The sequence below is a fragment of the Dipodomys merriami genome, unplaced genomic scaffold (genome assembly GCF_024711535.1).
Source record: "Dipodomys merriami isolate MVZ:Mamm:240054 unplaced genomic scaffold, mDipMer1.0.p SCAF_8, whole genome shotgun sequence".
Lineage (NCBI taxonomy): Eukaryota > Metazoa > Chordata > Mammalia > Rodentia > Heteromyidae > Dipodomys > Dipodomys merriami.
This window is the reverse complement of record NW_027206401.1, coordinates 12,724,878-12,739,253: the sequence shown is the minus strand read 5'-3', so window position 1 is coordinate 12,739,253 and position 14,376 is coordinate 12,724,878. Positions and strand designations below refer to the sequence as shown.

Genomic DNA, 14,376 nt, shown 5'->3' with positions numbered 1-14,376 from the left:
TAACACACACACACAGATGAAAATAGGCCTTGTAAGTTCTTGGCTGATGGGCTGACTGCCTTAGCAGTGGGGTAGGGAGAGGCTGCTGGCCCTGATGTTTATCTCGTCCCCATTTGTGTGGTGTGCCCACGAGAAGAAAAGAACCATTTCCTTACCGCCAGAATGTTTACTTGCTCAGCTCGCACTTTTTTCCATTCGGGAGAGTTACAGGATATGTGTTTTAAGTTCAGGGGTAAACACAATAGGGCTGGGATTTGTGCTGTCAAGTGTTTGGAAGCCGCCGGTGAGGGGAGCGGTAATTCTGGACAGCACTTGGTAACACGTGGAGAGGGGGTTTTATCCTGCTGGGTCTCAGACCCCCTGAATTCACGCTTAAAAAAAAAATCCACGTTTGGAAAAAGAGAACTTCGGGTAGACGTTTGGAATTGCCCGATTCTGCGAGGTCGCTGGGACATTTTCTTTCGAGTTGGACGGGCTGTGTTTTAGAAAGCATCTCTTCCTCGGAAATAATCGAGCACAGGTTGAGGCTTGGCGATTAAGCCCCGGGGCTGAGAAGTGACTTAGCCTAGGCCAATTGGTTGTCTGTCTGCCTTCCACCTCCCCAGTTGGTTGTCTGCCCTACCTTGGCCAAGTTGTTCCGCCCTCCGGATTCCTAGTATCACCATGTGAAAAAGAAGGGGAAGGAGGGTTTTCAGAGCTGTAGGTTTGGTGCTGGGTTTCTGGAGCTCTTGGTTACTCTCTGGAAGAGGAGGTAGCTCGGTTCCTAGGATTTCCTGCACATAGAATCTTCTCTTTCATCTTCCCAGGCATCTTAAGTCCCAGTGATTTCATTTTTCCTGTGTCCATTCTTATAATTATTACTGAACTGAGAACCAGGAAAGATTTGTGTTCTTTTGATTCTCAGTATGTGCAAAAATCCCTAACAATATGCCTTTGCCTATAATATACGTATTATAGGTATCTGTGCGCGCTGTACACGTGCAGTATATACTTTGGATTTAAAGCCTCTGTTTTTGTGTTCTCTGTGCCTTTCAGATGAATACAATTCTAAACTGAAATCCCAGAAAATTTTAATAGACATTTTAAAGTGATAGACTTGGCTTTGCAGTGTATCAAGCCGGAAGCCTATCTTGCTTCTTGCTGAGATTCTGCTCTGTACTTTTTCAGTTACTGAGGGCTTGCTTTTGATAACATCACCTAGCATCTCTTAGGAGGGTCGCCTAGAGTCTGGCTCCAGTAAAGCTTGGCCACAGGGTTTTTTGGGGGAGGAGGGCTTGGCTGCTGATACTTTCTGAATATTTGCTTTCCCTTCCCGGGCAGATTGTGGCAGAGTGCTCCTTGGCTGAGTGAAAAGCTGAGGTGGGGTTCTAGAAGTTGGAGCTTGTTATTCAGATGCAGGAGAACAGAAACTATGTACTTCTTACCTAGCTAATAATAATGGAGGGCATGGCAGAAAAGAAGGTAAAGTGGGTCCTGAGTAGATCTGTCCATTCATGTTCTCTCCAGTCTTTATCTAGACTGGGGTTTCTTGTAAATTTTCGCATTGGTCCCACCTGGAGAAAGAATGGCTTATCTCTTGTGTGTACTACTCTGAAGGTGCCAGCTGAGAAGGGAGAATGTTCTAGAAAGTTGTCATCCAGGTGTTATAAAAGCTACATCTCTAGAAGACTATATATCAAAACCCTAAAGCCAGCAATTAGCTCTCTGTGCTTCATGAAATACCACACATTGTTTTCTTTATTTTGTGTTCTAAGATATGGGATTCTGCAGTTATCTATCTGCCTTGACTGAAGAGATCTGACTGTTGTTGGTACATACCTGGCTAGTGACAGTGCCCATGCCACTTTAATGTCTCCTCCCAGACAGGGGTAGGATGCCAGCCCTGATAATCCACCCTTCACACTCACACTAACAGGAGAAATTTAACTACACCCATTTTTTGAAGACAAAACATGATTAGCATATTTCCCCCCCCCCCCCCCCATATTGAACATAAGGAAGGAATAACACTTCCAAACATCATACTTCAAAGATTCCAGGCAAAGTTTTTACTTTTTTGCTTTGTTGTTATTATTTTTATTATTTAATGCACTAGTACTGGGACTTGAACTCAGGACATTGACTTTCTTTTTGCTGTTGTTGTTGGTTATGGGGCTTGAACTCTGGGCCTGGGCACTGCCCCTCAGCTCTTCAGCTCAAGGTGAGTGCTCTACCACTTGAGCCACAGCACTACCTCTGGTTTTCTGGTGGTTTATTGGAGATCAGAGTCTCACATAGTTTCCTGCCTGGGCTGGCTTTGAACTGCAAACCTCAGATCTCAGCTTCCTAGTAGCTAGGATTACAGGCATGAGCCACCTGCGTGCAGCCGGGCCTTGGCTTTCTCTTGACCTTTTCTACTCTAGGTTGTAGCCCTACCACTTGAGCATGTGCACACCTTGGGGCTTGACCTCAGGGCTCTGGGCGCTGTCCTTGGTCTCTTTTGCTAAACAGCTCCACTTCAGTTTTCTGGTGGTTAATTGAAGATAAGAGTCTCACAGACTTTCTTGCCCAGGCTGGCTTTGAACTGTGACCCTCAGATCTCCTGAGTCATTAGGATTACAGGCTTGAGGCCCACCAGCACCCAATTGCTTACAGTTTTATGGCAGTAAATTGAAGATAAGAGTATCACAGACTTTCCTACCCAGGCTGGCTTCAGACTTCCCTCCAGATTAGTCATGAACTGCCTGTACCTGGCTCTTTTTTTTTTTTTCATCTAAGTTTAAAAATCAAATTTCCTTTCAGACTTTCATAAGTCAGAGGGTTTTTAGGTGCAGTTAGCAAAGTCTTCTCTGAAGGTGCTGAGCATTGGGAGGTGTTTGTCCCCCTGGGACTTGTGAGTTATCCCTGGCTCAGGGAAGGGTCTTCTCCCCCCACCCATCTCAGTAAATAAGGGAAGGCCATTTGAGTTTATTAGGACACATTTTGCATTTAAATTAATTCAATCCTTGCACAGTTAAGCAACCAATAGTTGCTTTCAGATCATTGTTAACAAAGTGCTTATTTAAGAGAAGACATAATAACATAATTTAAAACTTGAAAATGTTTAAGCAGTGCTGGAATAGATAAATGCTAATCAGCTAATAATATATAAATAGATAGCAAATGAAGGGAAAACCAGCTTAGAAAAATACTAGCTTGTGAGTGCTTAGAGGTATTCATTGTTGACAGTGTGATTTTTGTTGACAGTGAAGGGGAAAAAAATCACATGCTTATTACATATCGGAGTCATATCAAAACGGTATTCTGGGCTGGCTATCTTGTGGTTCATGCCTGTAATCCTAGCTACTCAGATGGTTGAGATCTGAGGATCACAGTTGAAAGCCATTTTAGGCAAGAAAGTCCGTGAGACTTTTTTTTTGTTGTTGTTGGTCATGGGGCTTGAACTCTGGTCCTGGGTGCTGTCCCTCAGCTCTTCAGCTCAAGGCTAGCGCTCTACTGCTTGAGCCACAGTGCCACTTCCGGTTTTCTAGTAGTTTTATTGGAGATAAGAGTCTCACGAAGTTTCCTGTCTGGGCTGGCTTTGAACCATGATCCTCAGATCTCAACCTCCTGAGTAGCTAGGATTACAGGCGTGAGCCACTAGCGCCCGGCTCTGTGAGACTTTTTAAACATCAAGTCTATGAGACTAATTAACCACCAAAAAAATGGAAGTGGAGCAGTGGCTCAAGTGATAGATCAGCTTTGAATGAGAAAAACTAAAGGACAGTGCCTAGGTCCTGAGTTCAAGCCCTAGTACCCACAGAAAAACAAAACAATAAGCATGCTCATAAATTCTGCCCAGGTACAGAGTATCGTCTGGGCAATTCTTTCCAAGCAATAATGGTAAATTGTGACATGATGACTAGACCTGAGCAATTATGGCCTGGCATTCTTGTGAAATGTGCCGGCTATCCGATGTGGTCCTTCTGAACTTTGAGACCATGCCCCTTCCCTATGAGAAGTGCAAAAGTCTTTAGAGCCGTGTGGAATCTTACTCCCTGATTTCACAGCCTGCTTCTGTCACTACTTGCCTAGGGGTGTGGGGGTATTATTTTTTCTTTTTGTTTATTTTTGCTGCCGACTATGAGCTGTCTCTGGGCTTTCTTTGCTTTAGGCAAGTTCTCTTCTACCGTTTGAGCCACACCTCCACTTCCTAGCTTTTGGGCAGTTGACTAAGAGTCTCTGGGACTTTCCTCCTTTAGCCAGCTTTGAACAGAGATCCTCACACCTCACCTCACACCTCAGCCTCCTGAGTAGCTAGAATTTCAGGCTTGAGCCACCAGTGCCCAGCTAGGTAGTTGTTTTTAAGAATAGGAATTACTATGATGAAGAGATAAGGGTAGATATGGCTGATCTTTTTTTCTTGTTTTGGTGGGACTGATTATCTAAATGGCAAATGGTGATTTTTTAAAATGTATCATTGTAGCTGCTGAGTCCAGTCTGAGGGCCTCTAAAATTGAGTCAGGCTTTGAAAACTTACTTGTTAACTGGGAAGGGGGTTTATAGTTGTCCCTTGTTCCTGGGATCTTGCAAGAGGCACCTCCCCCAAACCGGTTTCCCGCTATTTTACACTTGCTGCTTATTTCTCAGCAATGCTTAGTAAATATCCATTGGATAGACTGTATTCCTCCTGTTTTCTCCCACCAGCTACTGGAAAAAAAAATTACTCTGGCTGTTTACTCCTTTCTACTCCTTCCCGTAAACAACAACAACAAAACCATGCCAAAAGACAACTTAAAAAAAAATCCACTCCTTTGTTAGACCAAAGTATGGGGGAAGGGAGATGCTAGTAGGATCCCGTGGGGGCTTTTAAGACGCCAACTCTCTTGAAAGCAGTTAATTTGCATGTCTCTTGGGAGGTGTCTTGAGCCTGTGAACTAGTGACTTAATTTATTTTATGTGTTGGAATCTTCTTGTGAGCCCCAGTTTCAAATATTCTGACTTCATCCCATTTTATGTTCCTTTTAGCCTGCTGAAAGCTTTAGGCGTTTGTAAGTGGAGGAGTTTGGAGATGAAATGGGGCAAAAGTACCTGGAAATGAGCCCTGACCTCTCTTTCTGAAGTAGGAGGAATCCAAGGGCCCAGCAAGGGGACCGAGGTGGGCTGGAACACCCGGGTCCTGATGTTAGGTCTTTGTCAAAGCCAAAGCGAGTGCTTTCTTAGACCTTGCTGGGGTAGCCGGGTCCTTTCCTGCCTAAGGACACACCTAGCCAATGTGACCTTCCCTGAGCCTCCTCTCTCCCGTCTCAGCTGAGATCGACCCCTCCCTACCCCTCCCCCCCTGCACCCAGCTGCCTTTGCTTTTGTTCAGAGAACCTCTTTTTCTGATTCTTAGTTTTTGATTGTTGGCTCTGCCTTCTGGGGGTGGAATGTAGCTGCGGGGTGGGGGCTGGCTGGGGTAGCTAGCTCTCTGCGGGGGACCTAGGGCTATACTAGGCCCCATCCATCCCTTACCTTAGCCATTCCTTTTTTGTGTATAAGGGCTTGAAGTCAGGGCTTGGGTATTGTCCTTGAGCTTTTCCTTCAAGGCTAGCACTCTGCCACTTGAGCCACAGCTCCACTTCTAGCTTTTTGGTGGTTAATTGGAGATAAGAGCCTCATGGACTTTCTTCCTATTCAGGCTGGCTTTGAACTGTGAACCTTAGACCTCAGTCTTCTGAGTAGCTAGGATTACAGGTTTGAGTCACTAGTGTCACCTAGTTGATTCTTTTGGTTGGACAGCTGAGATTTGAACATGAATGTCCCAAGTTATAAAGCTTGTGAACTGATCAGCTGAGATCTGCATCCTGTGTTATTTCCTCAAATTTAACTTCTAGTTGTTGGTTTTTTTTCCTTGCTGTTTTATAGTTCATTATGTAGATACTTTTATTGTTGTTCTTTAACCTATGTTTTAGTTAAAGTGCCTGAGCTTGTTATTGACACCATAGTACATGTACATCTTTGACTTCATATCCTGAGGTTTCAGTTACCTGTAGTCAATCTTAGTCTGAAAATACCATATGGAAAGTTCTAGAAATAAATAATTCATATGCTTTAATGATTGATTGTGGTGCTGGGGATCTAACCCTTGCCCATGTTAGGCAAGGGCTCTACCACTGAGCTACATCCCCAGTCCTTGACTTTTGTTTTCTTTTTTGGTGGTCATGAGGTATGAACTCAGGGCCTGGGCGCTGTCTTTGAGTGTTTTCACTTAAGGCTAGCACTTCACCACTTTAAGCCACAGCTCCACTTCCGGTTTTTCTGGTGATTGACTGGAGATAAAAGTCTCTCAGACTTTCCTGCCCAGGTTGGCTTTGAATCTTAATCCTTAGATCTCAACCTCCTGAGTAGCTAGGATTAGAGGCATGAACCACTGGTTCTTGGCTAGTACTTTGATTTTTTTTTTTTTTTGGTCGGTCGTGGGGCTTGAACTCTGGGCCTGGGCGCTGTCCCTCAGCTCTTCAGCTCAAGGCGAGCACTGTACGGCTTGAGCCACAGCACCACTAGTGGTTTGTTGGAGATAAGATCTCACCAAGTTTCCGGCTGGCTTTGAACTATGATCCTCAGATTTCAGACTCTTGGGTAGCTAGGATTAAAGGCATGAGTCACCGGCCCCGGCTTTTTTTTTTTTTTTTTTTTTGTATGTAGCTCAGGTTTAACCCAGGCTGGGCTGGAGATTCTTCTGATTTGCTAGGATGCTGTCAATTGGGATGGGCCAAAGAGAAGCTAATAGTGCTTCTAGAAGGTAGACATTCTAGACTTACTAGGAAAAATAAAAACCCATATGCTGAGGTTACTAAGTTCTACAGTACAATAATGTATTTTGAGAGAACTCATTCACATCACTTTCATTGTACTATATTATTATTTCACTATTGGGTGTCAATTACCTACTGTGCCTATTGGTTTTTGTTGGGAGGGGGCCCAGTCGTGGGGCCTGAACTCTGGGCCTGGGTGCTGTCCCTCAGCTCTTCAGCTCAAGGCCAGCGCTCTACCACTTGAGCCACAGCGCCACTTCCAGCTTTTTTCTTTTTGCTTATGTGGTGCTGAGGAATCGAACTCAGGGCCTCATGCATGCAAGGCAAGTGCTCTACCACTGAGCCACCTTCCTAGCCCCTCCTATGTCTATTTGTAAACTGGCAGACTATTTGTGTAGGAAAAGTATAGTACATATTAGGTCCAGCCGTCCACTGGGAATCTAGGAACAAATATCCTGTAGAGAGGCAGGGCAATTATGCATGTTTCTAGAAAGATCTACTTTTGCAGGAAATACATCTGGACTTCCATTCTTCCTCCCAAACATACCAAAACCTTTGGATTTGTTCCTGGCAGGGTGAGTGGGAGTTTTCTGGAGGGTTTAGGGGTGAGGAGGAGGGGAACGTGGCAGGGCCTTCCCGGCATGGGCAAGTGGGGCAGAGACCAGAGGCCAGAGATGAGGGGAGGATACACAGCACTCAGGCAGGCACTGCTCTGAGAGCGCAAATGGCCACACATCTGTCTGTCTGCAAGCTCAGTGAGACACCATTGTGGAATTTTAAACTGGCATGGGTCATGCCATATGTTTTAGGGGCTGAGGATCGAATTCAGTGGCAGAGAGCTTGCCTAGCATGTACAAGGCCTTGGGTGCAGTTTGCAACACTGTAAGAAAAAAAAAAAAAAGACAAGCAAAAAAACAAAAGCAGCTTTGACTCCTGGGGTGATGAGCTGGCATTGGGCTTGGAAGGAAGAGAGTAGTGACCCAGGCAGATGATGAGATCACGTGCTAGACATTCCCCCATTAGCTCTCCAAGCCACCTCCTGTGAGGCCCAACATTTTACTCAGAATCTAAAATGATGAATGGCTGCTCCATACTAAGATCAATGCACCACATTGTAAACCTTAAGTAAATACAATTATTGGTCAATTAAAGATAAATGGGCTGCTGGCGGTTCACATCTATAATCCTAGCTACTCAGGAGGCTGAGATCTGAGGATTGTGGTTTCTTCAAACCAGGCTGGGCAGGAAAGTTTGTAAGCCTCTGATCTCCAATTAACCACCAGAAAACCGGAAGTGGCGCTGTGGCTCAAGTGGTAAAGCACTTGCCTTGAACTGAAGAGCTCAGGGACCATGCCCAGGCCCAGAGTTCAAGCCCCACCACCAATAAAAACAAATAAATAAATAAAATAAATAGGCAATTTTTTGACATGAGATTTCACTCTAGCCTAGGCTGGCCTTGAACTTACATTCCTTCTGCCTCAGGCCCCCCCACCCCCAAGAACTAGGATTACAGATGTGAGCCACCATGCCCAGCCAGTAAATTAAAAATTGTGTGTGTGTGTGTGTGTGTGTGTATGTGTGTGTGTTTGTGTGCATGTGTGCAAATGCACACCAATTCTGGGGCTTGAACTCAGGGCCTGAGCACTGTCCCTGAGGGTTGTTTCGTTGTTGTTTTTTATTTTTGCTTTGTTTATCCTCAAGGCTAGCACTCTGCCACTTGAGCCAGAGCTCCACTTCCAGCTTTTTGGTTTATTGCAGATAAGAGTCTCATGGACTTTGCTGCCCAGGCTGGCTTTAAACCCTGATCCTCAGATCTTGACCTCCTGTGTAGCTAGTCTTATAGGCAGAAGCCACCAGCATCTGGTTCATGAATCATTTTTGTGGCCTTGGAAATTGAACCCAGGACCTCACATCTGCTAGGGAAGTTAAGTACTCTATCACTGAGCTATATATAACTCAGGTTTAAGAGTGAATTTGAATGGATGGAAAGTGAACTGTGCCAATGAGGTAAGCCAGTGAGGACAGATGAAAACCAAGCCAAAACCACATGAACCTGTCATATTTCAAATTGTACACTCACTTATTATTAGGTTCCTATTGGTAACGGGACCCAGAAATGGTAGGCCCTTCCCTATCAGCATGCCCCTCGCCAGATGCCTACTGCTCCTTTTGTTCTGCCAGGTGTCTCATTGGGCAGCATTGGGCAGCATTAAATTCCCCATGAGGAGGCTGCGGCTGCGCAGAGATGACCTGCCACATCTTTCCCAGCGTATCAGGTCACGTAATCTAGATATTGCCTTCTGGGTACTCTCTGTTCAGGCAGGGTGGCAGACAGACTTGGTAATGGAATAGCTTCTCAGCAGTCGGTACTTTTCTTCTTTACTGAAGGCATCTCCTGGTCTCTCACCTTTCTGAGATAATTGATGAAAACTCACATAAATGCAAGGCATGCCCTTCAGTCTACATGAAAGAGTTTGAAGACCAGGAAGTGGTAAAATAGATCATTTTGCAAGCAGATTTGGTGATGAATTATAGTTTGCTGCAGACTTTCTGAGCACGTGTTCTATGAGGCTATGTCTACTGCGGAATGGCCAGGTGCTCTGTCTGCCATGTTGGTTACCTGAACTTACACAGCACATGGCGCCTATGTGGTGATTTATTACAAGGGCCTCACAGCACTGAGGCATAGCAGCAGTTTGTCTGGATTCGAATGTTGTTATGAAACTGAGACGTCATGGTGAGTGTTAAATGTTGACCACTGATTCATAAATGGTGCACGAAAGGTTACAGTAAAATGTGCATGGTGTAACTTCAGCATTAGCCAAGAACAAGTTGATGTCTCAACAGAACCAAGTGTCAGGGATTAACACCTCCTTCCCATTAACATTCTGTACAGCTGTGTCACTTTGCTTGGGTGACACATTCCTAGTGTGTGTCTCTAAGAGGAAGGATGCTTTCTATAGTGGAAGAGTTTCCATGGAAACCAGGAGGGGTGATGCACGCAACCAGGGTATTCCTTATATGTAAGATTCCATCCTTGTTCTATGATGTGCTACTCTAAATGGTCATATTCTTCTTTGAATAATTCCTTGTGTATTAGAGGGTGTCTTTACATATGTTGACTATCTTTGTGTCCCCATCGCTACCAGGCTTGAAATAAGGCCTCCTGCCCTTGTTTAGCTTTTTTGCTCAACGCTGGCATTCGGATCTCAGCCTCCTGAGATTACAGGCTAGGATTATAGGTGTGAGCCAGTAGTATCTGAATCCCTTTAAATACACCTTCATTTCACTGTTCATAGTTCAATACCCACATTCAACAATTGCAGGTTGCATTTGTCTTCTGCAGAGTTCAGGCTTCCAGGTTTGCTCTCTTTTCTCTACAAAGCAAAGGTAAAATGCTGACATTATAGATCATTGCAATGAATGCTCTGAAGTAGACACAGACCCAGGTGGATCTGGGTTCTGCTAGGATTTGAGCAAAGTGTGGTAAAGCAAAGTAAAGTCACCACGTGACTTTACTTGAAGTCTGACTTTTCCCAGTTTGACTGCAAACTGCCTGGTTGCTGGGGCATTGGCCACCATAGTTAAGTCAGACTTATCTGTTCCAAAGAGACACAGAGAAACACCAACCTGGTGCCTTACCGCTGCCACGGTTAGGCTTTTGACAAATTCAGCACCCCAGCAGCCTGAGTGTCATGATTTCCAGTCTGTTTTTCTGTTGTAGAAAACAGGAAGGCCCACTTCCATGATGTTGGGAAAGACAGTCTCCTACTGTCGGCCATAAAGTTGTTGTTTTTTTCCCCTCAAGCTACAGAGCACTTTGGTTTTTATAATAATTAGGTTTGGCTTTTAAAAAAAGATCAAGATGGTAAGACACATAAATCCATTGTTTGTGTGCCCACAGACTTACTTGAAGACAAGTTTGAGTATGTTACATCAAGTCTCTACACAGAAAGAAGACAGTCCAGGGCAGTCATTGCTCAGGGGCACTGGGATACACATTGATGGTTCCAGATCAGCCAGACACCACTGAGCAAGCCAAAACAGATGGGTCTGTGGTTTGAATTTGCTAGTTGTGATAAGTAAACCGCGAGAATTATGCAATGTAGTTGGCAAGGGTGATTGATGAGGCTTGTGGGGTTGTTTTGGTGGAGAAATGACTTAGCAAAATAAGTGGGAGGAGTAGGCGGTCATGACATACCACCTTCTGTTCCCACGAGGGTCTGAATCAAAACAGGCTTTAGTAGTGCAGAGAAAAGCCCTCGACAGGGGCTCCGTGCTTCCTTGTGACTGGTCCCCGCTGTACAACCAGGGACGTCGCCTCACCCTTATTTATTTATTTTTGGGAGACAGAAGTCTTGCTGTGTAGCTCAGGCTAGTCTCAGATCGTAGGACTCAAGTGATCCTCTCAGCATCCCAAGTAGCTGGCATGATAGGCATCACTACTGCACCTCTCTTACTATATATCTTTTAAAATAATGACTAATCACCCTGCTATTTATTATTATTTTCTTGTGAGTCACTTCTCCTTAGATAGTCACTTGACTCTTCAGTTTCTGGTTTTCTAATGCTGTGTTTAAGTGATCTATTGCACTTGGGCTTTTACATTTAGAACTATTTTTTTGGTGCTGTAGGGAGGAGAGTATAGAGGGTAGAATTATTTTTTTCCCCTATAGACCAAAGGAACTGAGAAATTTAGTTGTCAGCAGATTCTTTGGAAGACTTCCTTTACTGATTCCTACACAGCTCTGCATTCCACACGTCTTGATGCTCCAGAGCTCAGCAGATAGAACAAACGGCCCCCCTGCAGCATCTAACCCAGACAGCCAGCGCCATCATGCTTCTCCCAATGAGTTCGGTTGGAGGTCATATATATATATATATTCATATATTTTTCTTGAAAACTCGCCTGTCACAAAGACATTGACTGTATTTATTTGCTATTTTAATTTTTTCAGGTCTTTGAAGGAAAGTTATTTGAAATTTGGCAGATAGCGTACATTCATTGTATAAGGGGGGCTTCCATTGTGACATTTCCATACCTGCAGACAATACATACATACACACATACATCATGCATGCATGCATGTCCATACATGCATGCATGTCCATACATACATGCATTTCCATACATGCATGCATTTCCATACATGCATGCATGCATTTCCATACATGCATCTGCAACCTCACTATTTATCCCTTTTCTTTCACCTTTCTGTTTTTTTTTTTGTTTTTTTTTTTTTTGCTTTTTTTGGTTGGTCATGGGCCAGGTGCTATCCCTGAGCTGCTTTTGCTCAAGCTAAAGTGCTCTACCACTTTGAGCCACAGCAGCTCAAATGGTTTTCTTGGGGTTAATTGGAGATAAGAATCACAGACTTTCCTGCTCATGCTGGCTTTGAACCATGATCCTTAGATCTCAGCCTTCTGAGTAGCTAGGATTACAGGTGTGAGTCACCAGCACATGTTTTTTTTGTTTTTTTAAAATGTTACTATGAAGGTGATGTACAGAGGTGTAACAGTTATGTAAGAAAGGTAGAGTACATTTCTTTTTGGACAATGTAACCCCTCTCTCCCAGTTTTTCCTTCCCCTTTCCTGCTTCTTGAAAGCACTTCCACAGATTTCATTTGCATATATGCATATAAAGCACTTCGACCTCATTCACCCTCTCCGCTCTCATACTCCCCCACAGGCTGTTTTACGCTTCTGCTATTCCTTTTTTTTTTTTTTTTAGAGATGTTTTAATTGTATCAGAGTTTTGTCATGAGATATGTTTTTGCTCCTACATATATATTCTATTTCAATCAGAATAACCCCTTCTTTTGCCTTTTCTTTCACTGTCCCTATTTTTTTTTAACGTCTTTCAATGCGATCTTTTGTGCCATCTTTATACCTAGGTGTTTATTTTAGTTAGTTAGTTTAATTAATTTTGAGATAGGATCTCAGTATGTAGCTAGGCTGGCTGCAGACTCACTGTAGGCCGACTAGTAATCCTGCTGACCCAGTCTTTCAAGTGTTGAGATTACAGGTGTGTGTTCCCATCCCCAGCTAAGACTTAACTTTTAAAGCCCTTTAAACAGAGACACTATAGTATAATGAGAATGGATGCTCATACTGAAATTTCTGACTTCTTGCCACCAGAACTGTGAGACAATAAATAGATTTCTGTTGTTTTGAAGCCGAAGTTGCCATCACTTTGCTATAGCAGCCCTGGGATACCACTTTGAGCCATTGGGAGAATGAGGAATGTGGAAGCAGAGCCGATCCTTTTCTAGTTTTAGATCTTTGGTGCAGCACCTTGACCAGTAGGAAAAAGAAAATTGAGAAGGCCGTGAGCCTCTGTGTCTATGCTTGGTAGCATAGAAACCCATTCAACAAGTCTATTATTGGGTATGGGTGGAGCCACTGTAGATGAAGAAGTTCTTAGTCACCAGAGAGACAAAGACCGGGAAATGTGATATTCTTCCTTGATGGGAGGCCAGCGATTCTTGATGAGCGAGTGGATAAGGAAGGGGGAAGATGTGGCAATGTTCCCATCCAAACATGGCCTCCCTCTTATGCCAGTGACCTTCCCCTCATCTACCTAAGTTGATTGTGCCTGTGTTTAATTTATTATTTATTGTGTATTATTCCTTTGATGATTCATTTGTGCTGGTACTGGGGCTTGAACTCAGGGCCTTGTATCACTTGAGCCACACTCTTCTTCTAGCTTTTTGCTGGTTAATTAGAGAGAAGAGTCTCACAGACTTTCCTGCCCTGTAATTCTAGCTAGGATAGATTGGATCATAAACCTCAGATCTCGGCATCCTGAATAGCTAGGATTATAGGCATAAACTGCCAGCACCTAGCAAGAACTGAGTTTCTTTGCCTTCTCCTCTCAACCACCAGCCAGGCTGGAGCTTGGAGTGGGTAAGGAGAGGAAGTCTTAGTTCAACACAGGTAGAACAGTCATTGGTGCTAGATTTGCTGACATGACTTTCCAGGTGAGGCAGAGAGGCTGATGGAAGATAGAGACTCTCGTACAGTATTTTGAGGAGCAGAGTTTCATGGTTCTTAAAGAATGCTGGTGTGGTAGCCATAGGCCCAGGGCTGCCTGTGGCTCCTGGCAGAACCACCACGGTTATTTATGAGAGAAAGGGATGGAAGTTTCTGGATGAGAATGTTCACCTCTGCCTGAGACCTCTTTCTATTACCACTTTGCTTCCTGGTCTCAGAGGCTATGCACAATGTTGACATGACATCCTGCCTGTAATATAAGCTATGGGATGGAGGAGGGGAGGGTGGCACATCCAGAAAACACTCTGGACTAGATCGCTGAGGATTAGGAATGAAATTGAGGAGAAGATGTGGAGAAAATGGCAACGATTTATTGTATGTTTTATTCTCAGTGGATTATCTACTGGACATTTTAATTAAAAGTTCAGATCCCCAAGTCAATTAATTGGGTTCCCTACAGACACTAATGTAAAAATAGGCAGCTAGAGAAATAAAGCTTCTTGGCCCATCTTAGCTTCTCTAGTTAGTAAGGACCATTCCCTATAGTTCATTACTGCTCATTCTTCTGTCCAATTCCAGCTCAGGGACGCAAGCCAGCACTTCCCTTTGGAGACTGTTACACAGTCC

General features: G+C 44.0%; 1 protein-coding gene across 4 annotated transcripts in view; it reads left to right on the top strand.

Moving 5' to 3' along the window:
- The window catches only part of LOC138819300 (sterile alpha motif domain-containing protein 5), an 826,789-nt gene that overhangs the window by 654,930 nt on the left and 157,483 nt on the right, over window positions 1–14,376 (top strand). The window lies entirely within an intron of this gene.